Source organism: Lissotriton vulgaris, chromosome 9 (assembly GCF_964263255.1).
Source record: "Lissotriton vulgaris chromosome 9, aLisVul1.2, whole genome shotgun sequence".
In the NCBI taxonomy this organism is placed as follows: Eukaryota; Metazoa; Chordata; class Amphibia; order Caudata; family Salamandridae; genus Lissotriton; species Lissotriton vulgaris.
This window is the reverse complement of record NC_141697.1, coordinates 729,936,035-729,949,975: the sequence shown is the minus strand read 5'-3', so window position 1 is coordinate 729,949,975 and position 13,941 is coordinate 729,936,035. Positions and strand designations below refer to the sequence as shown.

At 51.8% G+C, this 13,941-nt stretch overlaps 1 protein-coding gene across 2 annotated transcripts in view; it reads right to left on the bottom strand.

Moving 5' to 3' along the window:
* Window positions 1-13,941, bottom strand: part of POLR2I (RNA polymerase II subunit I) — a 158,536-nt gene that overhangs the window by 109,077 nt on the left and 35,518 nt on the right. The gene's annotated exons all lie outside the window — the stretch shown is intronic.

The window sequence follows — 13,941 nt, the reverse complement described above, 5'->3', positions numbered from 1 at the left end:
ATACAGTATTGTACTTTTGTTTTATATTTTATTGGTGCTTTGCTAATGCATATAGTTTTCTTTTTAACAATAGAATAGTGATGTTGGTAGGATGTTTTCTTCTATTTTTACTCTTTAGCTTTTGTAATTGCAATACTTCGTAAAAGGGAGAGAAGTGTGGTGATGTGTAATAATGCAGGTATGTCATGGAATGCCTGGCCGTCACCATGGTATTCCAGACACAGCAGTTGTCATCTGGCCCCTTTTGAGAGAGGCACAATCCTTTCTGCGAAGAATAAACTACTTGAACCCTACCAGAGAAGCATGGAGGTGAGCACCTTTTATTGGGATCATTCTCTGGAAAATTAAATCCATGAAATACCGGGCATTCAACAAAAAACATTTTAGGTTACCCACTGGCCGCGAAACAAGCTTACTTTTATTTATACAAATCACATGTCTTATTTCACTTTGCCTTGTTATAATGCAGCAGAGCCTTGAATATGTTCCACACTCACCTCCTCCCAAAAAGAGTGGATGGTGAGCCCAATGAAAGTTGATACAAGCACGGACTGGCCCACAAGGATAAAGTATGCCATGCTGAGTGGATTGGTGATCAGAATGCTTTTTAAAAGTACCTAATAAACGGAAGTCCAGGGATCACAAAAATTGAGAAACCTACGTTTTTAGTGCTCTCATTAGGGCCATCAAGTTGTTCATAGGATGTAACGTGGGCTGCTCATTTATCTTTAACTCCATCATTTGTCTTTGTAACTCCAATACTTTACTTTGAAAATGTAGTTTTATTTTCCAGTTCTCCTTTTCAGGTCCGACTTCGGCAAATACATTTTGATTTTACTGAAAATATATATACCTATAAGAGTTTTCAGCTAGCCCTGTTCATCCATTTGTCTGCTGTAGTGTCAGTTTAGTTTCTGCCCACAATATCCAACAGCATGAGGCAGTGATCAGCTCACTTCAGTCATTGATTCCTTTTTAAGTCAAGCCTGGGCAGCGCATGAGCTGCGCTGCGAGGCATGCTGTAATAAGAGTATGGACCTGAAGCTCCGCCCACAATCTTCCCATATTTTTCATTGGCTTGTGTCATTGTCCTTTGTAAATGCTGGCTTCAGATTCGTTAATAGGCTTGTTAGTCCCTTCTTAGTACCACCTTATGTTGGTTTGTAACCTCCCATGATGACTGGCCCTTTTACTTTTGTTTTTACAAGGTATGTCTTATTTAGTCTGTAAGCACTATTTTCTTTAAAGAGTTTCTCCTACCTCAGGCACAACATGCTTTCCTGCAACATTCAGTACACCATGCGCGCTTTCACTTTCCATGTAGCCAGGGAATATGTCAGCTGCTTCTTTGAAATGAAACAGGTCTAGCATTTACAAGAGTTTGAGCTATTGGCATTGTAAATGAAAATGCCTTTATGTATGTGTTAATTATGAAAACAGATAAATGAAAGGCATTGTCATTTACAATGTCAATAGCTTAAACTCTCACAAATGCGAGACCTATTTCACTGTAAATGCGTATGGTGTTAGTGACTGAATTCTTTCAAAGCACAATGTGGTCATTCAGACAGAAAGTACTCACCGTTAATTCCAGGGCCTGGTAGACCATTGTGTCCTTTATTCTGAACATAATTTGAATTTACATTTTCTAATAATGTATTAACATTTTATGAGAGCTCAACAGCTCCACAACCACTGTAAGTGTGCCAATGCTGCCACTTGCGGTGTGCCGCAACCCACGCGTGCACAGCATACGTTAGTCATCTTTGCAAATGGTTTTAAACCATTCTAAGATGGGCATCCTTGCCTAAGCATGCTTGCTTAAGGCAGTCTTAAAGATTTAACATAAAGATTTAAAAAACAATAGGCTGGCAACCAATGCAAGACCAATTAGCACTGCAAATGCTTATTCCATGTTATTCTAAGTCATCCTCCTGTTGCTTAAACTAGGACTTCAAGTTACAGTAACTGAACGACAACAGTACATTTTCTTATAGTAAAGAAGAATTATATTGTCCTCAAATGTGCATTAAAACTAGTAAGGCATCTTATCCCTGCATTAAGAACACTTGCCTACTCAGAAGCAACATATGGTTTCCATTAAATTATACAGAATAGTTATATTATTTATTTAACATTTTAATTGTAAGCATGAGACTGACTACCACTTTTAAGGAGCAAAGGTTCCCTTGGGAGAAGCTTAAGAGCATGGGCTTCTACTGCAGAACAAATATATCAATCAATCTGAATACAGTTAGACAGTATCTAATTACTGCAGAATCACGCTAAGCAGACAGAATATATACAATAGGTGCTCCAATAAGCGACATAGTGAGAGTGACCAGTAACAAGAGTTAATACGAGTGAGCTAGTGTGACTTAAAAAATAGGCACTATGTTGATTGAGTCGTGTTACAATTTAAATGAAAAAGGACTCCAAATTACAGTTTGATTTTGCACTGAGGTAACAGTCAATAAGTTAGTACGCTGACGTCTGGACCTATTAGGCTAATTGTAACTGGATCTACATCAGGACAATAGAGGAAGCAACTTCACTAGCACAGACAAATCAAATTAAAGAACTCTAGATGTGGACAGCAAAATGTTTGTACAAATCCATTTCACTGACCATAAAAGATTAGTTAAGTAGTTATGTTATTCAATTAGGGCTGGTAGAAAGTTTTGAACAACGACCCTAACACAGTGGGGAATTCACTGGAGTCGATAAGTACCACCATTACACTGAAAATGTATTTGCAGATTTAGTACTTGGCCTAAATATTCTGAAAATCAACGCTGAATTACACACCCAGGCACCATACCGTGATGTTTCCCTGGGAAGGTAGTTCCTTTGCCTTTGCATCAGAATTGCCGCCATCCGAGTTGTAGCATAGTGGTCTAGTTGGAAACTTTGGAACCAGATGGCATGGTTTTAATCCTAACCACCCTTTGGTTAAACTATGTGCTCTTGGCCAATGACCTTTTTAAGTTATCCTCCTGTCCTCATTTTTATTCAATACTGGGAGGGTTCAGAATTAATTTTAAAGCTTTTAGTAAGTTTAAAGTGTTAAAAACAAATAAGAGAAACTCGGACTTGATGTACCTCGGGATGGTGGATTAACAGTGGCCCTTCACAGTCTATTCACCGAAATGTACTCTGGTGGTAAAGTAATAGCCGTTGGAACAAGCAGTACTGCATTACAATTACAGGTCTTCAATTATACCAAACTGGCTGATCCTGGGCAAATAATAATCTCTCTATGGCTTTGTCCACTGATCTAATGTGTGTGCACCATTATGGAAGCTTAATGGAAAAAATAAACATCGAGATCCTATTCGTAGGAGGTGCCCCCAGGGAAGTTGCCAATCACACATTATAGGTTGTTTAACTGCAGGTCTCCACATTCCCTACTGGCATCTCTAAAGGAACCATGTCCTGGACCAGGGGTACTCATAGTACGGCCCGCGGGCCGGTGGCGGCCCGGCAAGCCTTCCTTGGCGGCCCGCCGGACCTTGCAGACATGTACCAATTAAAAAAAAAAAAATCAAGAGTTTTAGTAAACACCGGCGGTTGATGCAGCCTGACTCGGAGAGGCTCTGCTCTACGGGCCTGGGAAATTCCAGCCATAGAGTGGAGCTGCAGGGGCCTCAGAAGAGGTGAAACAGAACAAAACCTCATTAACGATTTAATGGTCTTTTAAAGACCTGTGTAGTGCTCCGGCTGTGTGCGCGCCAGGCAAGCTGACTCATCCCAGGCTGCCACAGAGGAGGGGGGGCGAGGGGGGGGATTGTTGGACAATTACAGTGATCAGGACAAACCCCGTGACTGATTGAACCGAGCCACTTGGAGATCACTCTGCGCAGCCTCGAGTAGCATTTGTTTTATCGACACTGAAGGGATGAAAGTCTGAATCAGCCCAGCCTTATTTGGAATCTCTGCCCTCCGGATTACACCTGATCTCTGCTGCAGTGGTCCAGACAGCTCTCGTGCACCCTCTACATTAGGGAGTCACTAATAATGTGCTGCAGATTTTGGGAAGGCTGGGGAAGGTGGTTCGATGTGTGCAGCAAATAGCTCTTGCTTTTCGTGATATTTCTAATAGAATTAATACACCTTGCCTAGACAGAGATAGGGAGACAGAGATGGAGAGAGAGGGAGAGACAGAGGGAGGGAGAGTCAGGGGAGGTTGAGGGAGTGAGAGAGTCAGGGGAGGGCGAGGGAGGGAGTGAGAGAGGGAGGGGGAGAGTCAGGGGAGGGTGAGACAGAGGGAGGGAGAGTCAGGGGAGGTTGAGGGAGTGAGAGAGTCAGGGGAGGGCGAGGGAGGGCGAGGGAGGGAGTGAGAGAGGGAGGGGGAGAGTCAGGGGAGGGTGAGACAGAGGGAGGGAGAGACGGAGGGAGAGACAGGGGAGGTTGAGGAAGGGAGAGTGAGGGCGAGAGAGGGAGAGTCAGGGAAGGGAGACAGAGGGAGAGCCAGGGGGGTGAGGGAGGTAGAGAGAGGGAGAGTCAGGGGAGGGAGAGAGAGGGAGAGTCAGGGGAGAGGGAGGGTGGGAGGGAGAGCCAGGGCAGGGTGAGGGAGAGGGAGAGTGAGAGTCGGGGGAGGGCGAGGGAGGGAGAATGAGGGGAGGGCGAGGGAGGGAGAGACAGAGGGAGGGAGAGTGAGGGGAGGGCGAGGGAGGGAGAGGGAGAGACAGAGGGAGGGAGTGTGAGGGGAGGGAGGGAGAGTGAGGGGAGGGAGGTAGAGAGAGGGAGAGTCAGGGGAGGGAGAGAGAGGGAGAGTCAGGGGAGAGGGAGGGAGAGAGAGGGAGAGTCAGGGGAGAGGGAGGGTGGGAGGGAGAGCCAGGGCAGGGTGAGGGAGAGGGAGAGTGAGAGTCGGGGGAGGGCGAGGGAGGGAGAGACAGAGGGAGGGAGAGTGAGGGGAGGGCGAGGGAGGGAGAGGGAGAGACAGAGGGAGGGAGGGAGAGTGAGGGGAGGGAGGTAGAGAGAGGGATAGTCAGGGGAGGGAGAGAGAGGGAGAGTCAGGGGAGAGGGAGGGAGGGAGGGAGAGCCAGGGCAGGGTGAGGGAGAGGGAGAGTGAGAGTCAGGGGAGGGCGAGGGAGGGAGAGACAGAGGGAGGGAGTGTGAGGGGAGGGCGAGGGAGGGAGAGACAGAGGGAGGGAGTGTAAGGGGAGGGAAGGAGTGTGAGGGGAGGGAGGAAGAGAGTCAGGGGAGGGAGAGGGAGGGAGAGAGAGAGAGTCAGGTGAGGGCGAGGGAGAGAGGGAGAGAGGGTGAGTCAGGGGAAGGGAGACAGAGGGAGAGCCAGGGGGGTGAGGGAGGTAGAGAGAGGGAGAGTCAGGGGAGGGAGAGAGAGGGAGAGTCAGGGGAGAGGGAGGGAGGGAGGGAGGGAGAGCCAGGGCAGGGTGAGGGAGAGGGAGAGTGAGAGTCAGGGGAGGGCGAGGGAGGGAGAGACAGAGGGAGGGAGTGTGAGGGGAGGGAGGGAGGGAGAGTGAGGGGAGGGAGGTAGAGAGAGGGACAGTCAGGGGAGGGAGAGAGAGGGAGAGTCAGGGGAGAGGGAGGGAGGGAGGGAGAGCCAGGACAGGGTGAGGGAGAGGGAGAGTGAGAGTCAGAGGAGGGCGAGGGAGGGAGAGACAGAGGGAGGGAGAGTGAGGGGAGGGCGAGGGAGGGAGAGACGGAGGGAGAGTGAGGGGAGGGCGAGGGAGGGAGAGGGAGAGACAGAGGGAGGGAGTGTGAGGGGAGGGAGGGAGAGTGAGGGGAGGGAGGTAGAGAGAGGGAGAGTCAGGGGAGGGAGAGAGAGGGAGAGTCAGGGGAGAGGGAGGGTGGGAGGGAGAGCCAGGGCAGGGTGAGGGAGAGGGAGAGTGAGAGTCGGGGGAGGGCGAGGGAGGGAGAGACAGAGGGAGGGAGAGTGAGGGGAGGGCGAGGGAGGGAGAGACAGAGGGAGGGAGAGTGAGGGGAGGGCGAGGGCGAGGGAGGGAGAGGGAGAGACAGAGGGAGGGAGGGAGAGTGAGGGGAGGGAGGTAGAGAGAGGGATAGTCAGGGGAGGGAGAGAGAGGGAGAGTCAGGGGAGAGGGAGGGAGGGAGGGAGAGCCAGGGCAGGGTGAGGGAGAGGGAGAGTGAGAGTCAGGGGAGGGCGAGGGAGGGAGAGACAGAGGGAGGGAGTGTGATGGGAGGGCGAGGGAGGGAGAGACAGAGGGAGGGAGTGTAAGGGGAGGGAAGGAGTGTGAGGGGAGGGAGGAAGAGAGTCAGGGGAGGGAGAGGGAGGGAGAGAGAGAGAGTCAGGTGAGGGCGAGGGAGAGAGGGAGAGAGGGTGAGTCAGGGGAAGGCGAGGGAGGGAAAGAGAGTCAGGGAGGGAGAGAGAGGGAGAGACAGGGGAGGGGAGGGAGGCAGAGGCATAAGGAGGGAGGGAGACAAAGGGAGGGAGGGAGGGAGGGAGAAAGAGGGTGAGAGGGAGCGAGAGAGGAAGACAGGGAGAGAGAGGGAGGGAGACAGTTAGAGAAAGGGAGGGAGACAGTTAGAGAAAGGGAGAGAAAGGGAGACAAAGAGAGGGAGGGAGACAAAGAAAGGGTGGGAGACCAAGAGAGGGAGGGATACAAAGAGAGGGAGGGAGACAGAGAGAGGGAGGGAGATGGAGGGAGGGAGGGAGGAAGTGGGAGGGAGTGAGGGAGACAGAGAGAGAGGGAGAGAAAAAGAGAGGGAGGGAGAAAAAGAGAGGGATGGAGAGAAAGAGAGGGAAAGAGACAGAGAGGGGAGGTAGAGAAAGAGAGAGGGAGAGAAAAAGAGAGGGAGGGAGAAAAAGAGAGGGATGGAGAGAAAGAGAGGGAAAGAGACAGAGAGGGGAGGTAGAGAAAGAGAGAGGGAGGAAGACAGAGGGAGGGAGGGAGACAGAGAGAGGGAGGAAGACAGAGAGAGGGAAGGAGACAGAGAGAAGGAGGGAGACAGAGAGAGGGAGGGAGACAGGGAGGGAGGGAGACAGAGAGGGAGGGAGGGAGACAGAGAGAGTGAGGGAGACAGAGAGAGTGAGGGAGACAGAGAGAGTGAGGGAGACAGAGTGAGGGAGACAGAGAGAGTGAGGGAGACAGAGGGAGTGAGGGAGGCGAGAGAGGGAGGGACGGAGAGAGAGAGTGAGAGGGAGGTAGAGTAATAGAGAGTGGGAGGGAGGAAGAGAAAGAGAGAGAGGGAGGGAGACAGAGAGAGAGATATGTGTGTATGCTCGGTCTGGTGGCTCAGTGGACAAAGACATCCGCTGCCAGGGCCTGTGTTCAACCTCATGGTCACAGTTTTTTTTTGTCTCTAGCCCCGCCCCCTCTCTCACTGACCACGCCCCCACCGGTGCGGCCCTCGGCCACAAACTACACTGTAAATTTGGCCCCTTAGAGAAAGTTTGTGAGTACCCATGTCCTGGACGATGCATTGTGTAGGACCCTGCATGCTGTAGCTCCTACCTCCAAGCAACAGACAGTTAACTCTTTCAGCTCAAGTAGGACTGATATAGTGAGATGGGACACCGTGCCGATCAGCAATTTTTGAGAAGGTAAAAGGGGGTTGTTTGGCATCCCTCCTAGATAAGTGTGGGCAATGGGTTTAGACCATCCAAATGCGGCACAACCCTGCAAATAATGGGACATCAGTCACAAGCAGTCGCTTCAGAAGGTATTTTTCGACAAAAGTGGCACAACCAGAAAATAACTTTTACTTATGTTTCCATCCTGTTTTTCAACCTGTTTTGTGAACATTACAAGATTTATGAGCTAACCATACTACTACAGCAGTCGTTGGAGCTCCTCCTCATTCTCCATTGTTACATTCCATTAAAAAAAGTTATTTCCAGCTTCCTTCATACTCCTGGTGGGGTGTTTGGGAATATAGCTTGATTAAACGGACAGATATTTCAATCAATCAATCAGGGGTTGGTAAAGTGCACATTTTCACCCGCGAGGTCTCAAGGCGCTAGGGGGGAGGGGTGGCGGCTCCGTTGAGTTTTGGGGTCATCCAAAGAGCCAGGTCTTGAGGTCCTTCCTGAACTGGAGCATGGTGGGAGCTTGCCGGAGGTGGAGGGGGAGGCCTTGGCTGAGAGGTAGGAGAAGTACTTTCCTCCAGTCTGGTTTTGTAGATGTGTGGAACGATGCCCAGAGAGAGGTCAGCTGACCGGAGTGGTCTTTTGGGTGTGTGGAAGGAGGGGCGGTTGATCAGGTATGTTGGTCCGGTGTTGTGGAGGGCCTTGTATGCGAGAGTGAGGCGTTTGAAGGTTATTCTTCTTACCATAGGGAGCCGTGGAGATCGCAAGGGTGTTGGGTGATGTGGCTGCGACGGGGGATGTCTAGGATCAGTCTGGCAGAGGAATTTTGGACGGTCTCGAGTTTGCAAAGTAGTTTCTTGATGATTCCGGGGTAGAGAGCGCAGCCGTTTTCCAGTCTGCTACTAATGACAGGGTGAGGGACAGTTTTTCTGAATTCAGGTGGGTTCCATCTGAACGTCTTTCGGAGTATGCAGAGACTGTTGAAGCTAGCTAAGGATAAGGCGTTGATCTGGTGGTTCTTTGTGAGCGATGGGTCTAGTAAGATGCCGAAGGTTTGTGCGTGACCCGTCGGGTGGGTGTTTTCCGAGGGCAGTGAGCCCCAGGAGTCGTCCCATGCGAGGAGAGTGGAACCAAGGATGAGGACTTCTGTTTTCTCCGAGTTGAGTTTCAGGCAGCTCTTCTTCATCCAGGTGGCAGCAACTTTCATCCCTTCTTGGAATTTCTGTTTGGTGATTTTGGGTTTGTTGATGAGGGAGAGGATAAGCTGGGTGTCGTCGACGTAGGAGACGATGTTGATCCCGTGTTTTCCAACGAAGACGTGAGGGGGAGCCATGTAGATGTTGAAGAAGGTGGGACTGGGGGTGGATCCCAGGGGCACTCCGCAGTGGCCTCTGTTAGTTATGAGATGTAAAGCAGGAGTTCTGCCACTGAGAAATGAGCATTTCCAGTTGAGGGTCTTTCTGCGGATTTAGTGTAGTGGAGCCTGGTGGCTAGTGGCTAGTGTGGGGTGGGAGACAGTGAAGAAGGCAGCTGAGAGGTCCAGGAGGATAAGAGCTGCTGTTCGGCCCTGGTTGAGGAGGGAACCAATGTCTTCGGTGGCAGCAAGAAGGGCGGTCTCGCTGCCCGGTTGCTGCAGAATCCAGATTGGGAGATGTCCAGGATGTTGTTAGCTTCGATGAAGTTTGCTAGCTGAGTGTTGACTGCCTTTTCAATTACTTTGGCTGTGAATTGAAGCAGGGAGATGAGTCTGCGGTTTTTGAGATCCGAATGGTCTGTTCAGGGTTTTTTCAGGAGGGGGCTGACTTTGGCGTGTTACCAGTTTTTGAGGAATGTGGCTGTCTCGAAGGAGCAGTTGATCATCCAGCGTAGTTCGGGTGCAATGGCTGTGGAGGCTCTGTGGAAGATGTGGGGTGGGCAGGGGTCGGAGGGTGCTCCAGAGTGGATGCACTTCATGGTCTTTAAGGTGTATTCTGTCATGAGTGGGGTCCAATTGAGCAAGGTCTGTTGGGTGGCATCACTAGGGGGTGAGCTGGATCAGTGCGGAGGTCTTGGTTATTGAAGTTGTCGTAGATCACCTTAATCTTGAGGTCAAAAAAGGTGCTTCGTCTGTTGCAGAGGTCTTGGGAGGGTGGGATGTCTTATTTTGCTGTAGGGTTTGGTAAATACCTTGATGATGGAGCAGAGTTCTTTGGTATTATGAGAGTTGGTGGGGATTCAGTCTCCAAGGAATTTCTTCTTTGTGGATTTGAGGAGTTGATGGTGTGCTGTGGTGGCTGCTCTGTAGGCGGCGCATATTTCTGAGGTTTTGTTGTTCCTCCATGTCTTTTCGAGTTGTCTGGAGCAGAGTTTGGATTCTTGAGTGCAGGTGTGAACCAGCTTGCTTTCTTGATGTGTCGTTCTGTGGCTTTCTTGAGGGTGGTGAGTGTTTTGACGCAGTTCGTGATCCAGCAGTGGAGGCTGCGTGCTGCGGTGTAAGCGTCTGGCGTAGTCGTGGTTAGGTGCTGATGAGGGTGGAGGTGAGCTCTTCTTCGGTGACTTTGTTCCAGCTTCTAAGGGGGAGGAGGTGGGCATGTTTATGTACTGAGGATTTTTGAAGGTGATGAATGTTTGACATTATTCTGCATTCTGTCCATCAATTGTTCTTTTTGCGTTTCCTTCTGGCTTGCTCCATGAGGGTCGCAGTTCGTGATCCAGCAGTGGAGGCTGCGTGCTGCGGTGTAAGCGTCTGGCGTAGTCGTGGTTAGGTGCTGATGAGGGTGGAGGTGAGCTCTTCTTCGGTGACTTTGTTCCAGCTTCTAAGGGGGAGGAGGTGGGCATGTTTATGTACTGAGGATTTTTGAAGGTGATGAATGTTTGACATTATTCTGCATTCTGTCCATCAATTGTTCTTTTTGCGTTTCCTTCTGAGAAGCTGGGGTCGAGTGTATATCCTGCTTTGTGCGTTGTGACGGTGACTAGTTGCTTTAGTTCTATGTTGGTAAGGCTCTCTAGGAGGGGGGTGGTGTTAGGGTCGTCATGGTTGCCCAGGTGGAAGTTTAGGACTCAGAGTAGGACAGTCTGTGGAGGCGTGGAGTGCGATAAGGTCGGTGATGGAGTCGGTGAAAGGAGCGTGGGGGAGGGGCGTCCTGTAGATGAGGGTTCCGCGGAGAGTCGTTTGAGGGTTGGTCTGGATCTGGAAGTGAAGATGCTCCATGAGGGTCGTAGTGCCGTCCAGGTCGGTGATCATCGTGCAGTGGGTGCTTTCTTCTCCTGGGCGATGCCTCCCTCTGTGCGGCTGGGGCCGTCCTTCCGCAAGATCTTCTATCCATCAGGAATGGCGTTGGCAAAGTCAGACACGAAATTTGCGTTGGGCCAAGTTTCTGTGAGGAAGGCAACATAGGGCGCTTAGGTGTTGAGGATGTCCCAGATTTCTATTGGGTGCTGGTGTATGGAGCACACGTTGAGGCGAATACGGTTGAGTTTTTTGTGAGTGGTGAAGTTCTGAAGGATGGGAGCTGCTGCCGGGGTACAGAGGTGGGTGAGGGTGCAGATGCAGTGTAGACCATAGATCAGGCCGTGGGTGTTGGTTGGTGTCGAAAGCGGGCAGATGTGGTTGAGTCCTGGGTTTAAATCGTGGAGGATGCTGGAGATGTAGTGGAGGAGGGTCGGCGGACCAGGGTACCTGGCGCTGGTCGCTGAGGGGCCAAGAAGGGCTTGCCATTGGCGCACCTTTGGCGTGCAGTTGCCGTCATTACTTCAACGGGCGGGCGCTACTGATCGAACAGCCAGGTCTTCAGTATCCTCCAGAAGGTCAGCAGGTCTTGGGTCTGTCGTAGGCTCAGTGGGAGGGTGTTCCATGTCTTGGTGGTGAGGTGGGAGAAGGATTACCACTGGTGGTTGTTATTCGGATGCGCGGGACAGTGGCGAGTGAGAGGTCGGCAGAGCGTAATTGGAGGTTGGGGATGTAGAAGGAGAGCAGTCTGTTGAGGTAGGCTGGGCCAGTCTTGTGGAGTGCCTTGTGTGCGTGGGTGAGGAGCTTGAAGGATATACTCTTGTTGACGGGGAGCCAGTGCAGGTTTCTCAGGTGGGGGTGATGTGGCCGTGGCGTGGTACGTCGAGGATCAGTCATGCTGAGGCGTTTTGGATGTGCTGTAGTCGTTTGATGAGCTTGGTCGGGTTTCCTGCGTAGAGGGCGTTTCCATAGTCGAGTCTGCTGCCGACCAGGGCCTGGGTGACTGTCTTTCTTGTATCTGTCTGGATCCAACTGTAGATCTTGCGGAGCATGCGGAGGGTGTTGAAGCGGGAAGAGGAGACAGCGTTGACTTGCTTGGTCATTGAGAGCGTTGAGTCGAGGATGATTCCCAGGTTGCGTGCGTGGTCAGTGGGTGTCGGGCTGCCCCAAGTGCCATCGGCCACCAGGAGTCGTCCCAGGCTGAAGGGTTGGAGCCGAGGATGAGGACCTCCGTCTTGTCCGACTTCAGCTTCAGATGGCTGGTCTTCATCCAGTCGGCGACGGCCTTCATTCCTTCGTGGAGGTTGACTTTGGCGGTGATGGGGTCCTTGGTGAGGGAAAGGATCAGCTGAGTCGTTGGCGTAGGAGATTATGTTGAGGTTGTGCAGTCAGGCTACGTGTCCGAGCGGGGCCATGTAAATGTTGAACAGCGTCAGGCTGAGGGAGGATCCTTTGAGTACGCCGCAGGGTTTGGCAAATACCTTGATGATGGAGCAGAGTTCTTTGGTATTATGAGAGTTGGTGGGGATTCAGTCTCCAAGGAATTTCTTCTTTGTGGATTTGAGGAGTTGATGGTGTGCTGTGGTGGCTGCTCTGTAGGCGGCGCATATTTCTGAGGTTTTGTTGTTCCTCCATGTCTTTTCGAGTTGTCTGGAGCAGAGTTTGGATTCTTGAGTGCAGGTGTGAACCAGCTTGCTTTCTTGATGTGTCGTTCTGTGGTTTTCTTGAGGCTTTGGAACGGAATGGGGGTCTTTGGAACGGAATGGGGGTCAGGCGGACACTCTGGGTTCTGCCGGAGAGGAAGGAGGTGGTCCAATCCAGAGCCTTGTCTCGGATCCCTGCGGCTTGGAGGCATGCGCGTAGTGTGCGGTGGCAGACGGTGTTGAAGGCAGCAGAGAGGTGTAGGAGGAGTGCTGCAGTCTCGTCGTTGTCCAGCAGGATCCTGATGTTGTCGGTAGCGACTATGAAGGCAGTCTTGGTACTGTGGTTTCTGCGGAACCCTGACTGGGAAGGGTCCAGGATTCTGTTTTCTACGAGGTATCGGGTTAGCTGTCTGTTGACGGTTTTCTTGATGACCCTGGCCGAGAAAGGGGAGCAGAGAGATGGGCCGGAAGTTCTTGAGGTCTCTTGGGTCTGCCTTAGTTTTTTTGAGTAGGGCGTTGATCTCAGCGTGTTTCCAGATCTCCGGGAAGGTCGCGGTTTCGAGGGAGAGATTGATGACGTTGCGCAGGTAGGGTGCGATGGAGCTGCTTGCTCTGTTGAAGACAAGGTGCGTGAATGGGCCTGACGGAGAGCCGGAGTGGATTGTGCGCATGGTCTTGATGGTGTCATCGATGCTCATGCTGGCCCAGGCTAGCAGGGGGTTGTGGTTGATGGTGTGCGGAGGGTCTATTGTGTTGCTGCCTGTTGGGGCTGTCTGAGTGTTGAAGCTGTTGTAGAGGTCTGCTATCTTAAGAAGGTGGCGAGGGAGTCGCACAGGGCTTGCGACGGCGGGATGTCATTGGTGTTGGAGCTGGGGTTGGAGAGTTCCTTCACGATGTTGAAGAGCTCCTTGCTATTGTGTGCATTGTTGTTGAGGCGGTCTTTGAAGGAGGTCCTCTTGGCCACCCTGATGAGGTGGTGGTGGTGGTTGCGGATGGCGTCCTTGTGTGCTGTGTGGCTGTCGGGAGTTTGTTCACTGTGCCATTTCTTCTCTAGTTTTCGGCAGGCTTGCTTGGAGGCTAGGAGTTCTGGGGTGAACCAGCTGGTCCTCTTGCTGGTGTCTCTGTGGGGGGGGGTTTCTTCAGCGGGGCAAGGGTGTTGGCGCAGTCCTCTATACAGCGGCTGAGGCTGTGAGCAGCGTCATTGGTGTTGGAGGGTTCTGTGGGTGGGCTGAGAGCGAGGTTTACGTGTAGTTGGTCTTCTGTGATTTTGCTCCAACAGCGGCGGGGGATTTGTTGGGTGCAGTGGTGTGCGGTGGGTATCTGGAAGGCAAAGTGGATGACGGAGACATGCAGGCTTGAGGAGAAGACGGGGTTGAGCGTGTGGCCGGCGGAGTGGGTGGGCGTTGTCACAAGTTGCTTCAGTCCGAGGTTGGCGATCAGAGTTGTGGAGTTGTCGTCGTCAAGGTGAAAGTTTAGGTCTCCGAGGAGGATGTAGGCGGGGGAGGTCAGGGCGTGCATGCTGATCAAGTCGGCGATGGAGTCGCTGAACAGGGGGCGGGGTCCGGGGGGGCGGTAGA